The 7,230-nt window shown below is 40.4% G+C and overlaps 1 non-coding gene across 1 annotated transcript; it reads right to left on the bottom strand.

Moving 5' to 3' along the window:
• Positions 1-393: 393 nt before the first annotated feature.
• On the bottom strand, positions 394-495 carry LOC129538805 (U6 spliceosomal RNA). The gene has a single exon (XR_008682340.1). It is a non-coding gene; the product is annotated as a U6 spliceosomal RNA (small nuclear RNA).
• Positions 496-7,230: the final 6,735 nt, after the last annotated feature.

Here is a 7,230-nt window from a genome sequence, read left to right as displayed (position 1 = left end):
CATAACTTTCCTTCCAAGGAGTAAGCGTCTTTTAATTTCATGGCTGCAATCAGCATCTGCAGTGATTTTGGAGCCCCCCAAAAATAAAGTCTGACACTGTTTCCACTGTTTTTCCATCTATTTTCCATGAAGTGATGGGACCAGATGCCATGATCTTTGTTTTCTGAATGTTGAGCTTCAAGCCAACCTTTTCACTCTCCTCTTTCACTTTCATCAAGAGGCTTTTGAGTTCCTCTTCACTTTCTGCCATAAGGGTAGTGTATACTTTGTATTATTTCTTTACCTTTTAATGATGAATGTGTTGTGTTTTTTAAAATTTTTATTTATTTATTTATTTTAATTGGAGGCTAATTACTTTACATTATTGTATTGGTTTTTGCCATACATTGACATAAAAATATGTACTGCTTCACGAATTTGTGTCATCCTTGTGCAGGGGCCATGCTAATCTCTGTATTGTTCCAATTTTAGTATATGTGCTGCCGAAGCGAGCACGAATGTGTTGTTTTTAAAGAGTGGAATGATTATGATACTTTCTTTTATTTCTTTACCTTTTAATGATGAATGTGTTGTTTTTAATTGGCAATTTAAATGAATGAACTAAATCAATATATATGAAGATAAATCTCTAAAACACAATGTTGAAGATAACACACAAAGCATATATTAATAAAAATAAAGTTCATTTTAATTTTAAAAGGGATCTCTGTGTTGATGAGAAAGAAACTGTTGATGAGAGAAGGCAAAGACACATGAAATAATCAGCAAACAACGAAATATTCAGCTCTGATACAGATGGTAAGTACAATAGGAGTTACGAGAAGAGAGGAATGTCTAGGGTTGGAGCAAGTTAAGAGACTTCGTGGAAAATTAGCCGGTACTTGGAATCTGAATGTCAAGGAGAGAAATAGAAGGACATTAATATAAGGTGAGGCAAGAGCTTCACATGGCCATCCTAGATATATCTCACCTCTACCAGCCAAATAGTAACAACTTTAGAACACTTGATCTTTGCCTATAAGGGTGTTTCTGCTTCTTTCATGAAAGTGGGATTTACATGCCCTGTATAATAGAAATATATAGTAAATAGAGTATTGCATATCCTTTGTAACATATATTTTTGAAGTTACACTAGATAGTTTTTAAGAATAGCCTTTTGGGGGAGAGGTCATTTTATCTGGAAAATCTGTAGAACTGGACTTTCCCAGATATTTGCCTAGAACAAACACCAACTGTTCTGCAAGAGCAATTATAACCTTTTAAGTGTTCTGACCGGAGAAGGCAATGGCAAGCCACTCCAGTACTCTTGCCTAGAAAATCCCACGGACAGAGGAGCCTGGTGGGCTACAGTCCATGGGGTCGTTACTAGTCGGACACGACTGAGCGACTTCACTTTCACTTTCACGCATTGGAGAAGGAAATGGCAACCCACTCCAGCGTTCTTGCCTGGAGAATCCCAGGGACGGGGGAGCCTGGTGGGCTGCCGTCTATGGGGTCGCACAGAGTCGGACACGACTGAAGTGATTTAGCAGCAATAGCAGCAGCAAGTGTTCTGACATCTACAATCAGACCACAAATGAATTCAACCAACTGGAATTCAACAATTCTCTGATTACACACGTTGCTGCTGCTGCTACTGCTAAATCACTTCAGTCGTGTCCGACTCTGTGCGACCCCATAGACGGCAGCCCACCAGGCTCCCCCATCCTTGGGATTCTCCAGGCAAGAACGCTGGAGTGGGTTGCCATTTCCTTCTCCAACGCGTGAAAGTGACAAGTGAAAGTGAAGTCGCTCAGTCCTGTCCGACTCGTAGCGACCGCATGGACTGCAGCCTACCAGGCTCCTCCGTCCATGGGATTTTCCAGGCAAGAGTACTGGAGTGGCTTGCCATTGCCTTCTCCGGATTACACATGTTACAGAGTGCAATTTTTAAGCCAGCGTTCCAGTTCAATAACTAAACTACCACTACTAGTATTAGCTACACATACTAACTGAAAGAGTGAATGAATTGTCTTTAGAGTTCCAATAACAAACTAAAAAGTTATGCCCATCTCAAAAATGTCTGAAATGGGAAAGAACAGGCCAGACCGTGAACGTCCATCCAGTATTCCTCTAGTATGGAAGTACTGCCAGATCTAGAGTTGCCCCTGTAGAAAGGGAAAGGCTTTCCAGATGGGGGGATGGTATAACAAATATATCAAACAGAAAGAAGCAGGTCACTTTTAGTGAACAATGGGAAAAACGGTTTTACTAGTGCTGAAGTGGTCTATCTAGGAAGAGCGAGATGAAAGAAAGATGGAGTATGAAAGCCCTTGGTGACCAAGCAGTAGGTTTAGGAAACATTTCTGTAGAGGGAATGATGAACTCCATTCTTGACTGTACCGGCCATGTTCCCAACTCTGAGCCTTTGCAATTACCCTTCTCTTTGTCTGGAATGTCGTGTCCCCCATCTCTCTCTGTCCTTCTCCTGTTTGTTCAAATGTCTCCTCCTTTATCCCCAGTTCCTCTGGAAAATGTTATTGGCTGCAACTATGTGGTCCCCAAAACTTTTCACATTGTTACTGGAACTTTTTGTGCGTGTATCTGGCTCCTCCATAAAGTCATGAATTCCTCAAAGGGCAGAGACTGTATCTTATTAATATATGCGTTTTCTCCAGCACCTTGTGTGGCATCTTGTACATACGGAAGTTCAGCAATGTTTGTCAGACTAAAAGATGAGAGATATTATTAAGAAACATCTGGCAACACTTTGAAAACTAGATTAGAGTAACAGAAACAACTAGCGGAGCGCTGGTTGTATTAATCCATGTACGAGGTGATGAGGAATGAGAAAGGGGGGAAGTAAAATACATTTGGAAAAAACTGAAAAGCACAGCTAACAGAGTGGACAAAAGCATGAAGGAGAGAAAGAGTCCAAGATGACCCCAGGGTGTCTAGGCTGGAAGAAAGCTGAGAGCAGATAACCAACATCATTGCTACATCAACGGATAGATACTGAGAGCCTCTCAAGTTCAAGGTACTGTGCTGAGTGACAGGGAGGTCACAGGGAAGAGTAAGAACCATTCTATACCCTAGGAAGTAAAATCATGTTATTTTACCAAAAGCAATTTAGATTCTCTTAGTATTATATTTTTATCACTTCACCCCTTTTTTTCCTTGACAATTCATCTAGGGGATTGATGAGTGAGTTAAGAAATGACTCTTTCCTTTTGCTGCCTCATGGTCATATTTGTATGATTCTTTGAGCTGCTTGGGAAAAGTCATTTGAAAAATATGTCACGGGAAAACAAACAAAGCAAACAGATGAATAGCTGATCACTAGAACATTTGTTCAGTTATGTGCTTTGAGGCAAGGCTATGCCAAAGAACATGACATCAACGAAGTGCTGTCACTGATTTTCATCAGTCATGCTTTTCAAATGTCTCTAATTGTCTCTGCTTCACTGTTCTTTTTGGTACCATCCCTCTCAAGATTTTCATCATCTCAAAGTAGTTTTGCAAAAGTTTGCAGGCTTACCTTCCCCTACTTTCTTGCTTCTTCCTTTGAAACATCATACATAATATGCCCCCCATTACAATGTTTTTATTTGAAAAACACACGTTACAAAACATCAAGTACTGTATGATTCTGATTTTGTTGAAAACAGAAAACCCCAAGCCACAAACACACATACATACATTTATATCCATTGCATTACATATATATATATATATATATCCACTGTATTTTTTCCCTATTGCTGCTGTAACAAATTACCATAAACTCAGTTACTTTAAACAACCCAAAGATATTATCTTACAGATCTGAAGATCAGAAGTCCAAAATCAATCTCAGCTAGCTAAAATCAAGGTGTGGACAGAATTGCATTCCTTCTGAAAGATTTGGGGAGAATCTGTTTCTTAGCCTTTTCTAGTTTGTAGAGACTACCTACACTCCTTAGCTCGTGGACCCATCCTCCGTCTTCAAAGCCAGCAGAATAGCATCTTCTAACCTCCCTCCGTCTCTGACTCTGCCCCTCCTGCCCCCCTCTTATAAGCACCATTGAGATTACATCGAGCCCAGCCAGATAACTCAGAACCATCTTTCCATCTCAAGATCCTTAACTTTATAACATCTGCAAACCCTTTGTGCCATGTAAAGTAACATATTCACAAATTCTGGGAACTGGGATGTGGATGTCTTTGGAGGGGAGGGTCATGGTTCTGTCTAACCCACATGTTAACAGGTTGATTATCTATAGATTAAGAACTTCAAGTGATTTTAATTTGTAAACTTCTTTGGGTTTGATTACTATGCCCAGTTCTCAAAAATGACCTTGCATTACTTTTTATTCATAGAGAATTATTAACCAAAATACTGTAAATGTCACTGTACAGGACATTTGCCATTTCCTGCTCTGTCCTCATCCCTTCTTCTGGAGATAGGATGTTTCTTTGGGAACTATGCCTCCCAATGCAGTCTCCAACTCAACTGTGCAGTTCTAAGGACTGTTGCCAATCATGGTACCTGGTTACCTGGGTTACAGGTGAGAGCATGTGATCCCACTGGGATAACCAGAGGCATTTCCAGTGTTTTTTCCCCTTCTTATTCTTTTTTTTTTTATACCTAGAATTAGAAGGAGAAGTCAATTCTCTGTTGGGAAAAGCAAACCAGAAAATACTGTTGACTATGAAATCTAATATCACAGAAGTATGAGAGTAAAACAGATCTGAGGAAAACAGAGTGGGAGAATCCTAATAGTATTTGCATGCAAGGTCTGAGGACCAGCGAGCTATATTCCTATCCTTACCTAGGCTTAGATGTATAAATCAATAGATTTCTCTTTCTGCCAAAACGGGCTGTTTCTATGATTCGGGCTGTTTCTATCATTTGCAACAAGAGTTGGGTTAAAATAGTTAGGAATGTTTCTAAGCCTGCGACAATTCCCTGCTGCCTGTTACTGTCTCAAATTAGCTCCTCTGACTGACTTCAAAGCTGTTCACCAATCCCCTCCTTCTCTGCCCCCACTCCTCAACATTGCTTCGCTCTGACTGCCCTTCTCATCTTCCCTTACTTACTTTATGGTGTTTGCTTTCATGGCTTTGCTCTTGTTCTCCTTGTCTGTACTATTTTCACCTCCCCTTCTTATCTATCCAATCCTGTCCAATCCTCCAAGCTACTTCTAGCACACTCCATGAAATAACCCCCAAATCAGCTAGCAGAGACTCCCTTCTCTGGATGTTTATAGTATGCAAGGTCTGCACCATGCATTCAACACCTATGTCCACTTTTAATGGTTCAGGGTAACTCCAAATAAATGATAAAACCCATGAAGACAAGAGCTATCCATGTTGTAAAACTAGAGCTAGCTGTTCATGTCAGTTGATGAAAAAGTGAAAGTGAAGTCGCTCAGTCATGTCCAACTCTTTGGTACCCCATGGACTGTAGCCTACCAGGTTCTTCCATCCATGGGATTTTCCAGACAAGAATACTGGAGTGGGTTGCCATTTCCTTCTCCAGGAGATCTTCCCAACCCAGGGATTGAACCTGGGTCTCCCACATTGTAGGCAGATGCCTTACTGTCTGAGCCACCAGGGAACTTTCTAGTTGATGAGATTACACGCTAAGCCAGAGCTCAGCAATATTAAGGTACAGTCCTTCTTGGAAGAAAGCACAGTGGACACAGTGAATATTTATAAGTTAGGTATAGTCTGGTACATTGGAGGACAGTTTCATGACATTAAGTTGTCACCCTTATGTTGTGTGTTTTCTCATCTTTTTCACAAAGATTATTTAAGAATGGGAAGTAAGATCTGATGGGAAATGGTGAAGAAGACAGAATCATTTAGCCAGGAGAAAAAATAAAAATGGAAGCAAACCTAACAGCAACCTTAACATTTATGAAAATTTGCTATACAAAAGGTAGGGCTTTCCTCTCTTGGAGTTAAGATTGAAGTTGGGAATAAGGATATAATCCTCTAATGAAATTAAGGTGTGCCTGGATAGAGTTTTTACCATAAGGATATTAAACAATGAAATGAATTCTGAACTTTGTATAATGTGGGGCTTCCCCAGTGGCTCAATGGTAAAGAATCTGCCTGCAATGCAGGAGCTGCAGGAGATGCTGGTTCAATCTCTAGGTCGGGAAGAGTCCCTGGAGGAGGAAATGGCAACCCATTACAGTATTCTTGCCTGGAAAATTCCGTGGACCGAGCAGATTTGTGGGCAACAGTTCACGTGGTCACAAAGAGTTGGATGTGACTGAACACACAGATTTTTTACCATAAGGATGTCAAACAATGAATTCTGAACTTTGTATAATGTATTTCTAAAGGTGAGGAGTTGAAAAAGATGAGCATAAAATTTTTCTAAACACCAGGAAAATCCTCTAAGGATCATAGTCTCATTGAAAATAAATTAAACTTGAGGACTTCCCTAGAGGTCCAGTGGAAGAATCTGCCTGCCAATACAGGGGACATGGGTTCGACCCCTGGTCTAGGACGATTCACATGCTGTGGGTCAACTAAGCCTGTGTGCTGCAAAAACTGAGCTCACATCTGGAACCCAGGCACTGCTACTATTGAAGCCCATGTGCCTAGAGCCTGTGTGCCTAGGGCCTGTGCTCCCCAACAAAAGAAGTCACTGCAATGAGAAGCCCACGCACCATAAGGAAGAGTAGCCCCCACTTGCTGCAACTAGAGAAAGCCTGCACAGCAACAAAAACCCAGGGCAACCAAAAATAAATTAATTTAAAAATAAATAATTAAAATAATATTTTTAAAACATTTAAATAAAAGTTTGAAGCCGTGAACCAATATTAAAGAGAATACCTAACTGTCCTCATAAGTAACTGAAAGCACTTATAACAAATTTCATCTTTCCTTTTCTATCTAAGGAATCCATTTTGGCCTTAATTTTGAGTGGGAAAAAAAAGCCATATTGGCATCAATGCTTTCCATCATGAATAGAAAGCAGTTATTAATAGCATTTTCATTCACTGTTCTTGTCATTACACTGTATTTTAGAAGCTGAACAAACAATGGGGATGCCACTCTTCCAGAAATAATTCCTTTCCAAACCCTTTCTCTTATAGACCAGTGCAGAAGTTGGATACTAAGTATTATTGAAGGCAAGAAAAAGTGTATGTGGTGGGGGACTTCCCTGGTGGTCCAGTGGCTAAGACTCTGGCCTCTCAATGCTGGAGGACCCAAGTTCAATCCCTGGTTGAAGAACTAGATCCCCAACATGCT

This window comes from Moschus berezovskii, chromosome 2, assembly GCF_049115385.1.
Source record: "Moschus berezovskii isolate FMDL1 chromosome 2, NW_MosBer_1.0, whole genome shotgun sequence".
Lineage (NCBI taxonomy): Eukaryota > Metazoa > Chordata > Mammalia > Artiodactyla > Moschidae > Moschus > Moschus berezovskii.
Note: the sequence above shows the minus strand (reverse complement) of the source record. Positions and strands in the feature narration are given on the sequence as shown.